Source organism: Acinonyx jubatus, chromosome X, assembly GCF_027475565.1.
Source record: "Acinonyx jubatus isolate Ajub_Pintada_27869175 chromosome X, VMU_Ajub_asm_v1.0, whole genome shotgun sequence".
Lineage (NCBI taxonomy): Eukaryota > Metazoa > Chordata > Mammalia > Carnivora > Felidae > Acinonyx > Acinonyx jubatus.
Window position 1 is genome coordinate 123152372 of NC_069389.1, and position 17837 is coordinate 123170208.

A 17837-nucleotide genomic window follows, 5' to 3' on the forward strand; every position below is an offset into this window, starting at 1 on the left:
GACTATTTCTCAAGGCAACCTTACTCAGATTCCAGCCACCATCCAATCCATCCAATGCTCCTTGTACTAGTTCTGTGCTTAACAAGGAATCTTCTAGTTCTGCTTCTTCCCCCCCCCCCCACTTCATTTATTAAATACCTGCTATATGCCAGGTTCTGGACTCACGGTACTGAACAAGACTGTAAACTAACATTCTTGTGGCAAAGATTTATACTAAACATATAATACAATAAATAAGTATATAATATAATGTTACATAATGATAAGGGCTTTGAGACAGATAAAACAAGGGTGAAGGAGGAGCTATCTAGATATCTGTAGGCTTTTGCCCTCATTTTATTCCCCCATATGGATATCTGAGGAGAGATATCCATTTGGCAAGTTGAAAGGCCCTGCGGAGATACTATGCCTGGAATATTGGGGAGAAAGCTTATGTGGCTAGAGAATGGTAGGGTGCACAGTTGGAGAGGCAGCTAGAGCCACCTTGGGAACTGGGATCTTCTGAGATGAGAAGCCTCGGGAGGATTTTGAAGTGAGAGTTAACATCATCAGATCTATGTTGTACGTGTGGTGTGGAGAACTTCCATGGAGGGACAAAACTAGGAGGAAAAGCCCAGTCAGGATGCCCTGACAACAGTCTAGGACAGGTGATCATGGCAGTAACTAGGGTGGTGGCAGGGGAGGTTCTGCAAAGTTGTGAGAGTCGAGCTATATTTTTAAAATTGGGCAGAAAAGATTGGATGTGGAGTATAGAGAAAGAGAGGAAACAGGGATGATTCCTGAATTTTTCACTGAGCAACTGAATGAACTGGTGCCTTTCACTATGATGGGAAAAACTGGGAAAAACACATTTTTGGAGGTATAGACCAAGAGTCCTGTTTTGGCCATGTTAAGCTTGGAGCGCCCATTAGATGTGCAAGGGGAGATGTTGAGTAGGTGTTTGGGTTAATAACTCAACAAGTTCAGCATCCAACTCAAGAAGCTATCAAAGAAACAGCAGAGTAAACCTGGAGAAAATAGAAGGAAGAAAAATAAGGATGAGTAGAAATCGATGAAACAGAAAGAAATGATAGGATTGAGAACACCAGAAGCTGATTCTTTGAAAAGCTGGGGGAAAGAGCCAACCCTTTAACAGTCTAGCTATAAAGAGAGAAAAGTCAAATTATATTAGAAATGAAAAAGAGACGTAACCGCAAATACAACAGCTTATACAACAGATAATAGATAAAACATACATTTTTAAAAGGATATTATGAACAACTGTATGTCGGAAAATTGGAAAGCATAAACAAAATGAATAAATTCCTGGAAAAGCACAGATTACCAAAACTGACTCTAGAAACATAACACCTGGATAGACCCTCTATAACCACAAAGAAATTGACTATATACCATATTGTAAAAATCTACCCCCTGCCAAAAAAAAAAAAAAAGAAAAACAATGAGCTCAGAGAGCTTTACAGATGAATTCTACCAAATTGTTAATGAATGGGTAATTCCAACCATACACTGAGGAAAAAACCTCGAAACTTATTTTATGAGACTAATATAACTACTATAATGAGCCAATGAAAGTGTGCCACAGGATGTGTAAGTACATGTAAAAATTCTAGCCAAATAAACAGAATCCAGTGGAATATAATGATATAACCAAGTTGAGATTTATCCTAAGAATGCAAGGATGGTTTAAAATTAGAAAATCAACCTTAAGAGATTTAAGGGGAACAAATTATATGATTATTTCAATAGATACAGGAAAAGTGTTTAATACAAGTGTAAAATACAGCGACTACTTACGAGAAAAACAACAACAACCTAGACAGCTCTGAATAGAAGGCAGCTTCCTCAATCTGATCAAAGGTATCTATTAAAAAACTTAGCGTAAACATATTTAATGGTGTGAAGTGGGAAAAAAGCAAGAAATGGAACAGGAGCTATGGTGCAACATCATTCATGTAAAATAAAACACATGTATCCTCCTCTGATTCTCTTTTAAACCCCATCCTTTGTGTTTCACTGTGAGGAGAAAGAGCCATTAGACCTCGTAGAGAAAGACCTCAGCAAGTAATGAAAATCTGGAAAATGTGGGGTGCCCAGGGGGCTCAGTTGGTTAAGTATCCGACTCTTGATTTTGGCTCATGTCATGATCTCAAGGTTCGTGAGGTCGAGCTCCACATCAGGCTCTGCTCTGACAGTGCGGAGCCTGCTTGGAATTCTCTCTCTCTCCCTCTCTCCCCCCCGCCCCCGACTCATGCTCTCTCTCTCTCTCTCTCTCTCACTCACTCAAAACAAATATTTTTGAAAAAGCTGGAAAATGTAATTAAAGATTCAACTCACTCTGGCTACAAAAATTATAAAACAGCTGGGAATGAACTTAAGAAATGCCAAAAACCTATATTTAAAAGCTATAACACTTTACCGAAAAACATAAAAGAAGACCTGAAAAAAAAAAAAAAAAAGGAAGAAAGAAACTATCATACTCCTAGAAGGAGGTCGACATAATAAAGATATCAATTTTGTTGAACCATTCATTTATGCATTTTTATTTGGTGATGTTTATAACAGCACCCTAAACCTAATTTGAGAGACACTGGATGTCATTAGTTTATTATAAAAGAGAGCCATGAAAATTATCTACCTGATGAAAGTTTTCACAAATTCACTGGAATGGGCAGCTTCACTTGATGCCATTTTGATAATTACGTATTTCAGTCTCCATTCTTGCCAAGACTGTCTCCATCTCTAAATAAGAACCACTTGGGTGCCTTCACATTCTGGGAGAACTTGATCTCCAACTTTCATACCAACCGCTTGAATCTCTCCACCCTTTCCTTCAGAGCCCTAGCCAATGACCGTTGCTTGCAAGACTTTTCCTTGAGATTTTTCTGGAAGCACAATGCCTCCTTTAGTTATAGTTTTGGCTGCACTCCTTTCAACCAAAAGCCGGTCAAAGAGGGGAAGAAACTCTCTAAACGCCTGTCCTGCTTTGACTCTGGCCGCCACAGCGCAAACTCTGCTTTGGAGCTGCCGCCGCCAGAAGGTGTCAATTCTTCAGGAATTAATCTGGAAATTTTTTTCCCAAGTCAAAATCGAGGAGTTTTTGTGGACTGGAGCAAGTTCACTCAAGATTGGGAAGAGTAAGTGTACAAGACTAGAAGTCAAAACATTTTTGAAAGAGAAAACCAATGAAGAGGGTCTTGCTAAATACCTTAGTTTCAATAAATGAGGCTTAAATAATCCAAATGCACTTTTACCATTGAAAAGTAGAAAAATATACTAGAGTTTTCAGTATACACTTGTGGGGGGGGGCGCGCCTGGGTGGCTCAGTTGGCTACACGCCTGACTCCTGATTTCGGCTCAGGTCGCAATCTCACAGTTTGTGGGTTCCAGCCCTGCGTCGGGCTCTGCGCTGGCAACACGGAGCCTGCTTGGGATTCTCTCCCCCTCTCTCTCTGCCCCTCCCCATCTCTCACGTGTGTGTGTGTGTGTGTGTGTGTGTGTGTGCGCTTGCGTGCACTCTCTCTCTCTCTCTCTCTCTCTCTCAAAATAAACAAACTTAAAAAAAAATATTCACTGGTAGAATTAAAAATGTGTCATTTAAAACATTGGGTTATACTATTTTTTAAATGGGTCCCCTCAAAATTCAGACTGTACAAGATAAAAACCAGGAAAACACAGTATGAATAGCAGTTGACAAAAAAACAACAACCAGAAGGATTTTATCGATAAAACAGACAGAGCACCAACTTCTACTCAATCTGTCTAAAAATCCCTTGAACTGATAAGATTGTATATATTTTTTAAAAAGCAAATGCAAAATGACACTGGAAAATAAGAAGGGTAAAAACAGACGGTCCAGAGTCTTAGAGCTAGCATCTCAGATGATACCACAAAAAATTGAAAACATAAATTTGTTTCAAGTACTATGGGACATTTCCCAAAGTTACTTATGAATTAGACTCCTCAAACCAAAAGTCTCAGTCAATTCCAAACTGTAGAAAGCGTGCAGTCCAGTCTCTGGCAACAATAGAATAAAATGAAAACTTAGAAACAAAAGAGTGGGCAAAAGTAAAACAAAACAAAACGAAATGAAAACCACTCTCTGCTTGGAAGTGTTAAGACAGACTTCAAAATAGCTCTCTGGTTAAAGGGGAAACAGCACCAAAATGATAAGCTCTTCAGAAACGACCAACTGTGACAGTTCCACGTATTAAAACCTAAGCTGTGTGGCCAAAATGGTCATCTAGAAGAAGTTAATAACCTTAACTACCTGTACTAGAAAACAGGAAAATAGGCCAGAAATGAATAGACTTTGATACATCATGGTCACTCTCGTGCGTGCCCACACGCAGAGTTTTTCCTTCTTGACCCAAAGAAACTCGCTATAAGAACAGTATTGAGGAACAGAAAGAAATAAACCCATCAAAGTGAAGAGAGTGTGGCGAAGACGGGAGGTTCTCCACAATGGGCAGATTTCAAGTTTTTTGGAAAGCAGGTAGGAATTAGTTGAAAGAATTAGGCGGGAAAAAATCGAGCCTAGCATATGTGATAAGGGAGCTACAGAAGACGTGGGAGCGAGTTCGCCCGATGTAAGACCAGAGAGTAGGCTCTGAATCGGCAGGCCTGTGGTACAAGGGCAAAATCAAAATCAATGGGACCGGAGAGTGGGAACGTCCCCTCCTCCTCTCTACCGGATAGCCGGGCTGACAGCTGGCGGAGGCCCGCAGGAAAAATACCCGACAGTTCTCTAAAGAGTTTGAACGAAATGTCTGTAGAGAGCCAGGGCTGCCAGCATGGATGTTGGCAACTCCTGGGCAATTTTCTCCTCATTCTAGCATTTGCAGAATGCGAACACGCTTCTTTGGCTCCCCGTCCTACACAGAAGAGTCGTAGCAGGAAAAACACACCTATTTGCCCTAAAGCAGATTAAATCCAAAATAGCTACCCAGCCCTTTTTTATTAAATTTAAATCAACCATGAAGGATCATCAGAAATTTTAAGGTCTTCAACATTAAAAATAACCAAGTATAAGGGCACCTGGGTGGCCCAGTCGGCTGAGCATCCAACTTCAGCTCAGGTCGTGATCTCGCAGTTTGTGAGTTCGAGGCCCACGTCGGGGACTGTCAGTGTGGAGCCCACTTCGGAATCTCTGCTCCTCCCCTGTGCGCACTCTCTCTCTTTTCAAAAATAAATAAAATTATTTCTTTTTAAATCAAGTATAATCTGTAGGGAAAAATGAGCTCAGAGGAACCCCAGAAAATGCAGGGAACATATGGAAAAATTTAATTAGCATATTCAGAGAACTGAAAGAAACTATTGTATCCACAAAACAAGAATAGAATAGTATGTGAAAGGAGCAGAAAACAAGGGGCGCCTGGATAGCTCAGTCGGTGAAGCGTCCGACTTTGGCTCAGGTCATGATCTCACAGTTCATGGGTTTGAGCCCCACGCCGGGCTCTGTGTTGACAGCTCAGAGTCCGGAGCCTGCTTCGGGTTCTACGTCTCCCTTTCTCTCTGCCCCACCCCCGCTTGCACTCTGCCTCTCTTTGTCTCTCAAAAATGAATAAACGTTAAAAAAAATTTTTTTAAAGGAGTGGAGAACAAGAAAGAATTATTGGAAATTAAATGTGATTATTGAAGTTCAAGTTTCAGTAGAAATATCAAAAGGCAAAACTGAAGAAATCTCCCAGGAAATAGAACAAAACAACACAGATGAAAAAAATATGAGAGGAAATATAAGGACTTCAAAGAATGATCTAGGAAGTCCAGCAGGCAACTAACAAGAGTTCTTGTAAGATAAAACTGAGAAAAAAAGAACAGGAATCAGAATAAGTCACATCAGACTTCATTACCACACTGGATGATAAAAGACAATAGGGCAACAAGTTTTAAAAAAATAATAGGTAATAGGGTGATGCTTTCAAAATTCCAAGAGAAAATGATTTTCAATTTAGAATTCCAGCCAAAATATCCATCAAGTGTGACAATGGAATTAAACTATTTTTAGATATGGAAGGGCTAAGAAAACTCACCTCCCAAATATACTTTCTTAGGAATCTACTTGAGGATGTTCTCCAGCAACACAAGGGTGGAAGCCAAGAAAAAGGAAAATGTGGGATCCACAAAACAGTGGATCTAATCCAGGACCACAGTGATAGGAAATACTGGAGATGCCAACTGGGCAGAAGGCCTGATTGGCAATCAGCGTGGATTGGACTAGGAGAATGGCAGGCCCTGGGAGAGAGGACTCCAAGAATTGAAAAAAGAAAGAGCGTGTGTATGTGAACTCAATGTATTAGCTGTTGCGATTGGGAGTTGGAAGAAAATTGAATGGGACGATGGTAATTAGTACGAGAAAATAAGGAAAAACAACTAGAAACAGCCCTAGAAACAGGATAAAAAAAGAACTTATGAGGAATTTACAATCAAAATAGGAAAGAAAGCAAAACATATCATAAGTTTACCAACCGATGGTGCATAAGAAGAGACAAATAACTCGATGCTGAAACAAGTCTTTCCTGATGGCCCAGGGCTCACCAAATTTGACTTATACAAGGGAAATGGAATCCTAGCATGTCTCTTCTTCAGCTGGCATCAAAATATATTTCTGGGAATGCCAACTGCTGCAGCCACTCTGGAAAACAGTATGGAGGTTCCTCAAAAAATTAAAAATAGAACTACCCTATGACCCAGTAATGGCACTAGGCATTTATCCACGGGATATGGGTGTGCTGTTTCGAAGGGACACTGGCACCCCCACGGTTATGCAGCACTATCAGCAATAGCCAAAGTATGGAAAGAGCCCAAATGTCCCTCGATGGATGGATGGAGAAAGAAGATGTGGTCTATACAGACAATGGAGTACGACTCGGCCATCAAAAAGAATGAAATCTTGCCATTTGCAACTACGTGGATGGAACTGGAGGCTATTATGCTAAGTGAAATTAGTCAGAGAAAGACAAGTATCATATGACTTCACTCATAGGAGGACATTAAGAGACAAAACAGATGAACATGAGGGAAGGGAAACAAAAATCATATAAAAACAGGGAGGGGGACAACACAGAAGAGACTCACAAATATGGAGAACAAACTGAGGGTTACTGGAGGGGGTGTGGGAGGGGGGATGGGCTGAATGGGGAAGGGGCACTAAGGAACCTACTCCTGAAATCATTGTTGCACTAGATGCTAACTAATTGGGATGTACATTTTAAAAAATAAAAAATTAAATTAAAAATATATATTTACATAAACATCATAACGTATATTTGTGTCTTTGGTTTTCACCTGGTAGAGTCAGCCTATGCACAAAACGCAGAACGACAGGCTTGTGTGGCAGGATGGGACACGGCCCCCTTCTCCTTATGTGTAGCGTGAAGGGTTGACTCAGCAGGCCCGTGTGCTCCTGAGAGAGGCCTTGGGGAACCCCTGCCGCATCAGATTTGATAGTCATACTGCTCTCTTTAGTTGTTTGTAAGTATAATAATACACTCGAACCTCCTGTGCTGTTAACTTTCAATAGAAATGTATCTTTGACCACTCGACAGCAGCTTCGCTTTACCTTTGCGCTGTCGGAGCTAACATTTACGTGTCATCCCGATACAGGTGAAAAGATAATCTCCGAGAAGTAAGAGAGTGGAGGGAAGGGGATCAGAAACATTGGGCTCTGAAGGGGTCCGAGAAGTGATGCCCATTGTTTCCCCGAGTGTCATGGAACGTGACGATACGATTCTAGGTCTCATTGGAGTAACTCTGCAAGATGGGCCACGGAAACGGTGACTCAACGCGTTGATGAGACAGCACAGCTCTGCTACTGAAAGAGGCAAGTGATCAGTGGGACTGAGAGCTGCCCCGAAGAGACCCAGACACCCTCGGGACAGATGCCCCTTTCCCCCTGTTTGTAGAGCCCTGCTTAGATTCTGGCTTCCGCTCTTGTGTGCCTCAGGAAGAAACCCTGCTGTGGGAAACTGTGGGGGCCACTAAGCTGGGTCCGGCCCGTGGTAAGTTCCGGCAAGTCCTCTGGGGCCTTCTGGGAAGCCACAGCCCCTCTCTCCTCCTGGGCTGGGTTGGGTCCGGAGGTGACTTCTGAAGCAGTGGCGATAGCTCACTGAGGCATCAGGGATGTCTTTAGGAGAACGTTCTCTGTGGTTAAGGGTTCCCCTGTGGTTAAAGGTTTTGTTGCCTACATCACAAGTTGTTTGTGACCCTGGGGGGCTTATGGCCCTTCTGTGAGGTCTTGGAGGGATTAGAGACTTCCTTGGTATCTGTTATTTCCCAGTTTGGGCTTTCAATTTCGTTTTCTTTTTTTTTTATTTAAAAAATGTTAATATTTATTCATTTTTGAGAGAGAGAGAGAGAGAGAGAGACAGACAAACAGCACGAGTGGGGGAGGGCAGAGAGAGAGGGAGACACAGAATCCGAAGCAGGCTCCGGGCTCCAGGCTCAGAGCTATCAGCACAGAGCCTGACGTGGGGCCCAAACTCTCGAACCCTTGAGATCATGACCTGAGCCGAAATCCAGAGGAGGAGGCTTAACCGACTGAGCCACCCAGGCTCCCCTAATTTTGTTTTCTTTTGTATTTTTTTTTTTACCCCTTATGTAGGTTGGCTACTGTTTTATCTTTTTGTCTTGTTTTTGGGTTCTCAAAGAACCAGTTTTGAGATTATCAGTTCTCTGGTTTCTCTGTGTACCAGCTCAGTACTTTCTGTTCTCATCATTCCTGTTTTCTAGGCATTTGGCAAGTTTTCTTTGACTTTTTTTAATGAAAGATTTTTTTTTAAGGGAGTTAAAAAAATTTTTTTAATGTTTATTCATTCTTTGAGAGACATAGAGAAAGCGTGGGTGGGGGAGGGGCACAGAATCGGAAGCAAGTTCCAGGTTCTGAGCTGTCAGCACAGAGCCCAACGCGGGGCTCAAACCCATGAACCATGAGATCATGACCTAGGCCGAAGTCAGACGCTCAACTGAGCCACTCAGGCGCCCCTTAAAGGGAGCTTTAAATTCTAAGGGTAGGCTTCTGTTTTGTTTTCCATTTTAGTTGCTAACATTGTATTCCAACAATGTGTTCATATTCTTTTCTGTTTTTTGAAATTTCTTCAGGACCCTTTCTGGCTTAGTATGCGGTCAGTGGTTCGTCTCTTCCTTCCCTCTGCCAAGATGCCCAGCATGGGCTTTTCCTTATTGTGGTCTCAAACTGGCTATTTTAGGCATTAAGGTCCTCCCAGGAAAACAGAAACCACTTCAAGTGAGGGCATTGAATGCCAGGAAAGGGTCACCTAGGACTACTGGGAGGTTAATGTGCAGGCAGCTTAGAGATCCACCTGGATAGGAGATCACTGCCATTCCTAGGGCGGAATCAAGGAGGGCTCCTGGTGAGAGCTGCAGCTGCCGCCCCTGAGACAAAGAGGAAGAGAGTCCCCTTCCTCCTCCTCTCTAGTCTTGCTCATGCCTTCCATGATCAATCCCTGCCAGAAACTGGCTAAGCCCCAAGCCTGGGAAGGGCCGGCAGCAAGGCCTCTCCCCACAGGGTGAGGGAGAGGTGAGCAGCAGATCTCAGGACAAACAGGCCCATGGGTGAACTTTAAAAGCCTAGGAAGTGGGGGCGCCTGGGTGGCTCAGCCCGTTAGGCGTCCAACTCTTGGTTTCAGCTCAGGTCACGATCTCATGGCTCATGGGTTCGAGCCCCACATCGGACTTACACTGACAGCATGGAGCCTGCTTGGGATTCTGTCTCCCTCTCTCTCCACCCCCGCACACACACGCTTTCTCTCTCTCTCTCTCTCTCTCTCTCAATAAATAAATAAATGAAAGTCTAGGAAGTAAGTACACTCTTCCCTCCTCCTTCTCTGCCTGCTTCTCTGGCGAACTTTGTGTTTACGGTATTGCTTTCAGATCTTCTCGTGCTTTTATTTATGCCTTTAAATAATGCAGTCAAACCTTTACTACGCGACTGATCAACATTGAACGATATCCACTGACAAGGGCAACTTTTGTCGAGAGCTCAGGGCATCGGGGAATCTTTCTCCCACCTCTCCTCCCTCCATGCTTGCTTCCGTTCTCTGACTTCTCATTTCTGTACCCTCGTGGCTCTGTGTCTCGCGGTTCTCGGTCTTCACGGACAAATGTCCCGGCTCATTTGAACAGCCCGTGCACTGGCTGAACTCCTCAGAGACCGGTCTGCTCTCAGCTGCCGCTTTTTGAATCAATGGAAACAGCAATATTAGCATCTGACAGAGGGGAATTCAGAGAATATTCAGTGGCACCCACACAGTCTCCGTGTATGTCAATAAAGGGAGCACGTTGCCATCAAGAAGCCACTGTAACGAATGCTTACGGACAGAGCAGGATTTCACTGAAGCAGAACTTGCACAATTTGCTGGAAGTCCCTAAAGAAATGGGCGGAAGTAGGACAGTCCTATTCTTGGGGCAAAACAAAGAGAAGGACACAAGTTAGCATTTTGTATTCTTTTACGGGATGACGAGTCAGGTTGTCAGGAGGCAGACGACAGGAGTGAGGGGACGGTTTAGGCCAGAGACTTTACCGGGGCTTCCGCGAGGACGGCAAGGCGGGACAGGCCTAAGAGTCTAGAATTGACTGATTTGAATAGTCTCAGTAGGCCCTGGGCTATGGGGGGTGTCTCTAGTTGCCCGACACCCGACCCTGGGATGATTAAGGCAGAGGAACAGAGCCTGCTGTGCTGTAGGGGCCAGCTAGAGGCTGACCTGACCCGGATCGGCTAGTTTGCATACCACAGACACGCTCCTGGCTTGAGCCGAAGAATTGGCCGGCCATGGGAAGGGCAGTGTCTCCCCGGCCAGAAAGGGGTTTTTTTGTCTGTCCATTTTTGGATGTCAAAACATCATAATACACAGAAAATTTAAAAATCTTTCCAATAGAGCTGGCTAACACTATACATTTTTTTTAACGTTTATTTACTATTGAGAGACACAGACTGTGGGCAGCGGAGGGGGCGGAGAGAGGGGGAGACACAGAATCCGAAGCAGGCTCCAGGCCCTGAGCTTTCAGCACAGAGCTCAACGTGGGCTCGGACTCACAAACTGCAAGATCATGACCTGAGCCGAAGTCGGTCGCCTAATCAACGGGGCCACCCAGGCGCCCCTACTGGCTAACACTATAATCTGTGACACTAGTTGTCTACGTAGCAAACTATGCGTCCCGCGTAAAATAGCGGCAGTGCTGGCCTGCACTATGCCTTGGCTCTCCTTCCCTTCCAGGCACCTATTTCCCCCCAGTGTTATAGAGTCTGGATGCGTGTTAGCTTTCGTCCCCTGCACCGAAAAGTGAACGCCATGAGGACAGGGCTGTGCCTTGTCCTCTGCTCTCTCCGGGGCCAGAAAAGTGCCTGGCCCACAGTCAGCGCTCAAATGTCAGGTGCCCTAACAGATACATTCCCCAAACACACTTGTGTCCCTAATGCCTTTGTTGTCAGTGTCAAGAAGGAACTAGTAGCTTCATCAGACTTCTTCACTCCGCTAGCTCGGGTCTAGAAGGATGCACGGAGGGAGTGTTGCAAGTCTGGACAGGGTGACAGGGAAGGCTCACTTGGTAGAAAGGCACGAGAAGGTTGATGAATATAAAAGCTGAGTGATAACTAAGGAGAGGGCAACCGCATCATTGGAGAGAAGCCGGACAGAGTTTCTGGGCTGGGGTCTGGCCTCACCCTCCCTGGGAGTTCTTTTCCGGGGAAGCCAGTGGGCAAGGTCATGAGTGACCATTGGGAAACAGGGCTCCCCAGATGGGCATCCGGCAGGGCTGGGATGAGGATTAAGGACCGCATATGTCTGTCTTTTTTGTGACACTTTTCCGATCTAGACTGGCCGCCCCGGACCTGGAACCTGTATTCTGCCTTTAGATATCAGTGATAATTTGGCTACTTTATAGAAGTCCCGGCTGGTAGTGATTTTCCTCCGGCATCTAGAAGGATGCACCTGTTTTCACCCACGTGCTGGGCATTCTGTGGGCCTTCAGTTCTGACAGAGTGGCTACAAGCTCAGTCCCACCCCAGTTCCCTGGAGAAGACAAGGCTTACGCCGCACCTGGAGGCCCGGATCAGGGTGCGGAGGAGGGGTCTCCACTCTGAGCACCCAGGCTGGAGACATTCACAGGGTCTCCCTGTTCCAGGTAGAATTTCAGCACCCTCAGCAGGTGCAACAGGGCGGACATCCTTCAGAGGGATGAACGAGAAGGAAATCGCGCTATACCCATGCGGGGGAATGCTACTCAACGACGTCAAAGTAATCATGCTAGCGAAAAGAAGCCAGACACAACAAGGGTCTACACTGCACAATTCCATTTATTATAAAACCCTAGAAAAGGCAAAGGAACACGTAGTGACAGAAAGCAGATCGGTGTTGCACGGGGATTGGGCTAAGGGGAGTGGTGAGAGGGGGGATTCACAGACCAGACGGGCACGAAGAAGCTTTCGGGGGGTTCTGGCTATGCTCATCATCCCGATTGTGGTGGTTTTACACGAGTAAACAAGTGTCAAAATGTGCCAAATTGTATACTTTAGACAACACCCTTTGATGTATGTAAGTTCCATCCGAATAAAGCTGTTTGAAATACAGTGCATCAAATATACTGCACGGTTGAAAGGACAATCCTGAGGTACACAGCCGTGTCGCCACCTCGAAGCTGAATAAATCAACACCGCCAGGTGCCCGTCCACAGCTACCGGCTGTCACTCCAGCCTGCGCTGTTGTGATAGTCACTGCCTCGTATACATTAGTTCGTGTCTCTCTCCTTTCACTAACCTTTATGTTTATGTTATTAAATATAGCCACAGTTAATGGATTTTCATTCCTGTATGATATCCCTAATTTTTTTACGTTTATTTATTTTCAACAGACAGAGCGGGAGTGGGGCAGGGGCGGGGGGCGGGACACAGAATCCGGAGCAGGCTCCAGGCTCCGAGCTGTCAGCACAGAGCCCGACGCGGGGCTCACAAACCGTGAGACCATGACCTGAGCCAAGTTGGACGCTTAACCGACTAAGCCACCCGGGCGCCCCCTTTTAAAAAAAATTTTTTAATGTTTGTTTATTTTCGAAAGGGAGAGAGAGACAGAGTGCAAGCAGGGGAGTAAACTTTAGAATCAGCTTGTTGTATTATGATTTTGATAGATATCGCATCAAATGTGTAATAAATCCACTTGGAGAAAATTGACACCTTTAAAGTATTGACGCTTCCAGTCTGGCCATGTATGTGTCTCATTTACTTAGGTCTTCTTCCTTAACGTCCCTCATTAAAGTTTTATAACTTCTTCCACAAAGGGTTTGCAAGTCTTTTATAAATGTATTCCTAAGTGTTTTTTTTAAGTAGCCTTCGTGCCTAGCGCAGAGTCCCAATGCAGGGCTTGAACTCACAACCCTGGGATTGTGACCTGAGCTGAGATCAAGAGTCGGATGCTCAACTGACTGAGCCACCCGGGCGCCCCTATCTTGTGTTTTTTTTAATGCTATTGCAGGAGCGCCTGGGAGGCTCAGTCGGTTGAGCACCCGACTTCAGCTCAGGTCACGATCTCGTGGTTTGTGAGTTGAAGCCCCACATCAGGCCGTCTGCCGTCAGCACGGAGCCCACTTCGGATCCTCTGTCTCCCTCTCTTTCTGCCCTTCCCCCGTTCATTCTCTCTCTCTCCACATTGAAAAAATATATAATGCTATTGCAAATGGTGTATTATTTTTTCAAATTTCATTTTTGAACTCTTCGCTCCCAATAGAAATATAAATAATTTTTATATATGGATTTTACATCCAGCAACCTTGTTACACACTCCTCGTAAGTATAATAATTTATCTCTAGATTCTTTGGTGTATCGTAATACACATCAAATCACCGGTGAATAATGACAGCCTTCCCTCGCCTTTAGCTTTTACTTATTTTTCTTGTCCTGACTGGAACGGACATTACAATGTCAACAAAAGTGGCGACGGTAACAAGCAGCCTTTTCTTACTTCTGATCTCCAGGCAAAGCTTTCATTTTCTACCACTATTTTTATAGGGCTTTTGCGAAGGAAGCTCATTTTAATTCCCAGTTTCCTGAGTTTTCTTTTTAATGAATAGTAGACATGTTATCAAATGCTTTTTTTTTTTGCACCTAATGTGATGACCATGTAATTTTTCTGCCTTAACCTATTAATGTGGTTGATTACAATAAATTATTCTCTCTTTTTAAGAGGGATTCTTTTTTATTTTTTAATTTTTTTTTTTTTACTTTTGAGAGAGAGAGAGAGAGAGAGAGAGAGAGAGAGAGAGAGGTGGGGAGGAGCAGAGGGAGAGAGAGACTCTCAAGCAGGTTCTATGCTCAGTGAGGAGCCCGGCTCAGGGCTTGATCTCATGAGCCAGTATTATGACCCGAACTGAAATCAAGAGTCAGATACTCAACTGCCTGAGCCACCCAGGTGCCCCAATAAATTATATTCTCTTGTTAAACCAACTTTGCACTCCACAGATAAATGCAACCTGGTCACCACGTGTTATCATCTTTAGATGTTGCTAATATTTTGCTTGGATTTTTTGCATCTGTGCTCACGAGTGAGCTCGGCCAATAATTTTCTTTCTTGTAATGTCTTTGACACATTTTGGAGTCAGAGTTATGTTTGCCTTCTAACAAAATTGTATTCTTTTTTGTTATTTTCTGAGAGAATGTGTATAAAACTAGAACTGTTTGTTCTTCAATATTTGACAGATCTTGCTGACAAGGTCATCTGGGCCTGGAGTTTGCTATAGGGGGGATATTTACTGGTAAAAATAATTTTATGATTATATGACTACATAGGGTTTCTGCCTTTTCTTTGTGTGTGTCCACATTAAGTTTTATTTTAAAAAAGCAACTGTACATTTTAACATTTAAAACTGAGCATTATCTTTCCTTTTCAGTGAAACAAAAAAAAATTTTTTAAATAAACAGGAACAGGGGCGCCTAGGTGGCTCAGTCAGTTAAGCATCCGACTCCTGATTTCCGATCAGGTCATGATCTCACAGTTTCTGAGTTCGAAATCCGAGTCGGGCTCTGTTCTGACAGTGCAGAGCGTGCTTGGGATTCTCTGTCCCCCCCCTCTCTGCCTCTCCCCGTGCGCTCCCTCTGTCTACTCCAAAATCAATAAACATAAATAAATAAATAAATAAAAGTGTCATCTTCAACTGCAAGGATATCTGTTAAACATCACAATTAAACATGCCAGAGGAGAAGCCATGTTGTCAAAGTGCCCACTTAACCCACCCAAATATCTCAAACCCACCCTTTGTGGACCTTCTAAAACCCTATTCTCTAAGGGTTTTCTTCTTTTTTTTTTTTTTTAAAGAGACAACAGACAGATACATGTTGGTAAATGCTAACTGTCCATATTCTCCCAGAGACACAATGTCATCTCTGAGCACAATATACAGAGAAAGGAGGGGACAGCTAGGATTATACATACTACTGCACAGGGGCCTCGCAGCCTCCCATTTCCGGCAGAGCTAGGGGACCAGAAGGGTTTTCTTTTCACCCACAGAGCAAGCACAGTGTGTTGATTCCATACACTTTGCGTTGAGACAGGGAGGGGTTAAAAATAAATTTGGAACAGAAAAGCAGGGAGATTCTTTTCCCACGCTGTTCTGCTCCGGGTATTTCCCCCCAAAATAATTTGAGAACCGTGGTACAAAGGGAGAGAAAAGAGACTTCAAAAATCAGCGTAAGAGGAGGGAAAAAGAAAAGACAGCAGCTTGCCCCCCCGGGACTGGAGAACAGTACAAAAGGTCTTTTCTCCCTGTCACGGTCATCTTCCACTCCTTTCTCTCCTTCATCATCTGTATCGGGAACCAAGTAGCGCTGTCAACGCATTTGGCCAAATAGCATCTTTGATGGCCTCTCGTAACTCATCTGCCCTCTGGTCCCTCACACGGTCTCTCCCCGCTGGCTCTACTCTGCGTTTGACTCGAACGTTTCATCAGATTTCCACTTGATTTTCGTGGACTTGGAAGATGGGTCACCACTCTCCTTCAGATGGAATTCTTTGGCGAGAACTTTATTTTAGAAATAAGGGTTTTCAGCAAAATAGAAATCTATTCTGTCGCCTGACTTAACATCTTCAAATTCTGTCCCCTCAACTCTTGTCAAATAACACAGTGCCCTTCATCCTCCTCCCCAAGAAGCACACACTTGTGGATGGCTGATGAACGTCGTCACCCCCAAACTTGGGATCCGGGCAATCAATTCTGACCGCTTCTGAAAACGTGGTTGGCGGCGTTTGTTACACTTCGATTCTACTTCCAAAACGGGCTCCCTGGTTTCTTCATTAAGTCTGTCTCTTTCATTTTGTACCTCATCAATATGTTCAACTGCTTCTTGTTCCCTTTCTCCCTTCGGCACGTGCTGACAGGTGGATGTCTCCTCCAGCTTGGGGGCGGGAGGTAGTCTTTATTTCTTTCTTCCAGGCGGCGGGAGCGACGACTGGCATTTGGGGGCCATGCTGCGAGGACAGTCCACGAAACAGGCACAGACACACATGTGGAAGGAGCTCTGAATACTCTCTGTCTTTTCTTCAGTCAATACTGGTCATTGTTTTTTTTCTTGGAATTTGTTCATTTCAACAGCGTTTTCAAATGTTATTATGATCCTGAAGCTTCCACCTCCGCCAGGCAGATCTGCTTTGCCCCCTGCTCTACCGATCATGTCACCATTCTTTTGACAACAGTCCAGATTGGTGTCTGAAGTGGGAACGACACGAAGACCCCAAGTGCAGTGGGTAAATTTTATTTAAACTTAAGAAAAAAATGGAATGTCTCCCAACCTAAGCAGGACTTTTTCATGAGAAATAAACTGGACTTTCTTCCACTGTATTTCTTTCTGTCTTTTTTTTTGGGGGGGGGGTGCTTTCCTTTCCTTTTTTTTTTCTTTTTTTTTTTTTTTTTTTTGTTTCAGAGAGAAAGAGAGCAGGAGGGGGCAGAGAGAGAGAGAGAGACAATCCCACTGAGCGTGGAGCCTATCTTTGGGGCCTGTTTTTGGACTCAATCCCACAACCCTAAGATCATGCCCTTGGGAAAGTAACATGCTTTACACCTATGTAAGAAGTTTGTCGACACGTGCCTCTTCCGCTGCAGCCTGTCCCTGAGAGCTGCACCTTAAGGCAGCCTTCTCTAGCCGGCTGCCTCACTGCCCTTTGCTTATACGTCTTTTGTTATTGATGGAATTTGAGGTGGGGTTCACGAGCAAATGGCTAAGAGAGAATTCTTGAAGACACTTGTTGCAAAAAAAAAAAAAAAAGGTGATTTTATTAAAGCACCAGGGACAGGACCCGTGGGCAGAAAGAGCTGCATTGGGCTTGTAAGGAGTGACCGATGATATACTTTTAGGTTGGGGGGGGAGGGTAGCGATAAAGTTGGTTTCCATGGAATTTCCGGATGCTGTAGGCAGGGTCTCACAGGACCCTGAAGATTTAGCTATTGTCAGGATAAGGTTGCTTTTAGTTTTTGAGGAAGTGTAACCATTAAGGCAGCTATAAACGTCTAGTGGAGTGTTACACACCGCAGGTTTCTGACGTCTATCAACGGGCTGCGGGCTGTAAGGGAATTTGATTTAAACTACATCTTTCTTGCCTTGGTTTCCCTCATCACATATCATATCTCTGGCTGAGACCGTCACTTTCACAGTTTAGAGGTTTCCCCCACTGTCACTCACCTCACGATAGCTGCCATCGAAGGGGAGCCCTGGCCCTTGCGAAGTCCTGGGGGTTAGGGTCCTCGAGTCTCCAGCCCTCCTTCCGGGAGGGTGGCTACTGACTGGGGAGTTGAATGTTGCTCGCAGTGACTGAGCAGGCTTTTGGGTTCTTGTCTGTC

The 17837-nt window shown here is 44.4% G+C and overlaps 1 pseudogene; it reads right to left on the bottom strand.

Annotated features, from left to right (window-relative positions):
• Nucleotides 1-2708: 2708 nt before the first annotated feature.
• LOC106989541 (protein SET-like) lies at nucleotides 2709-16470 on the bottom strand (annotated as a pseudogene).
• Nucleotides 16471-17837: the final 1367 nt, after the last annotated feature.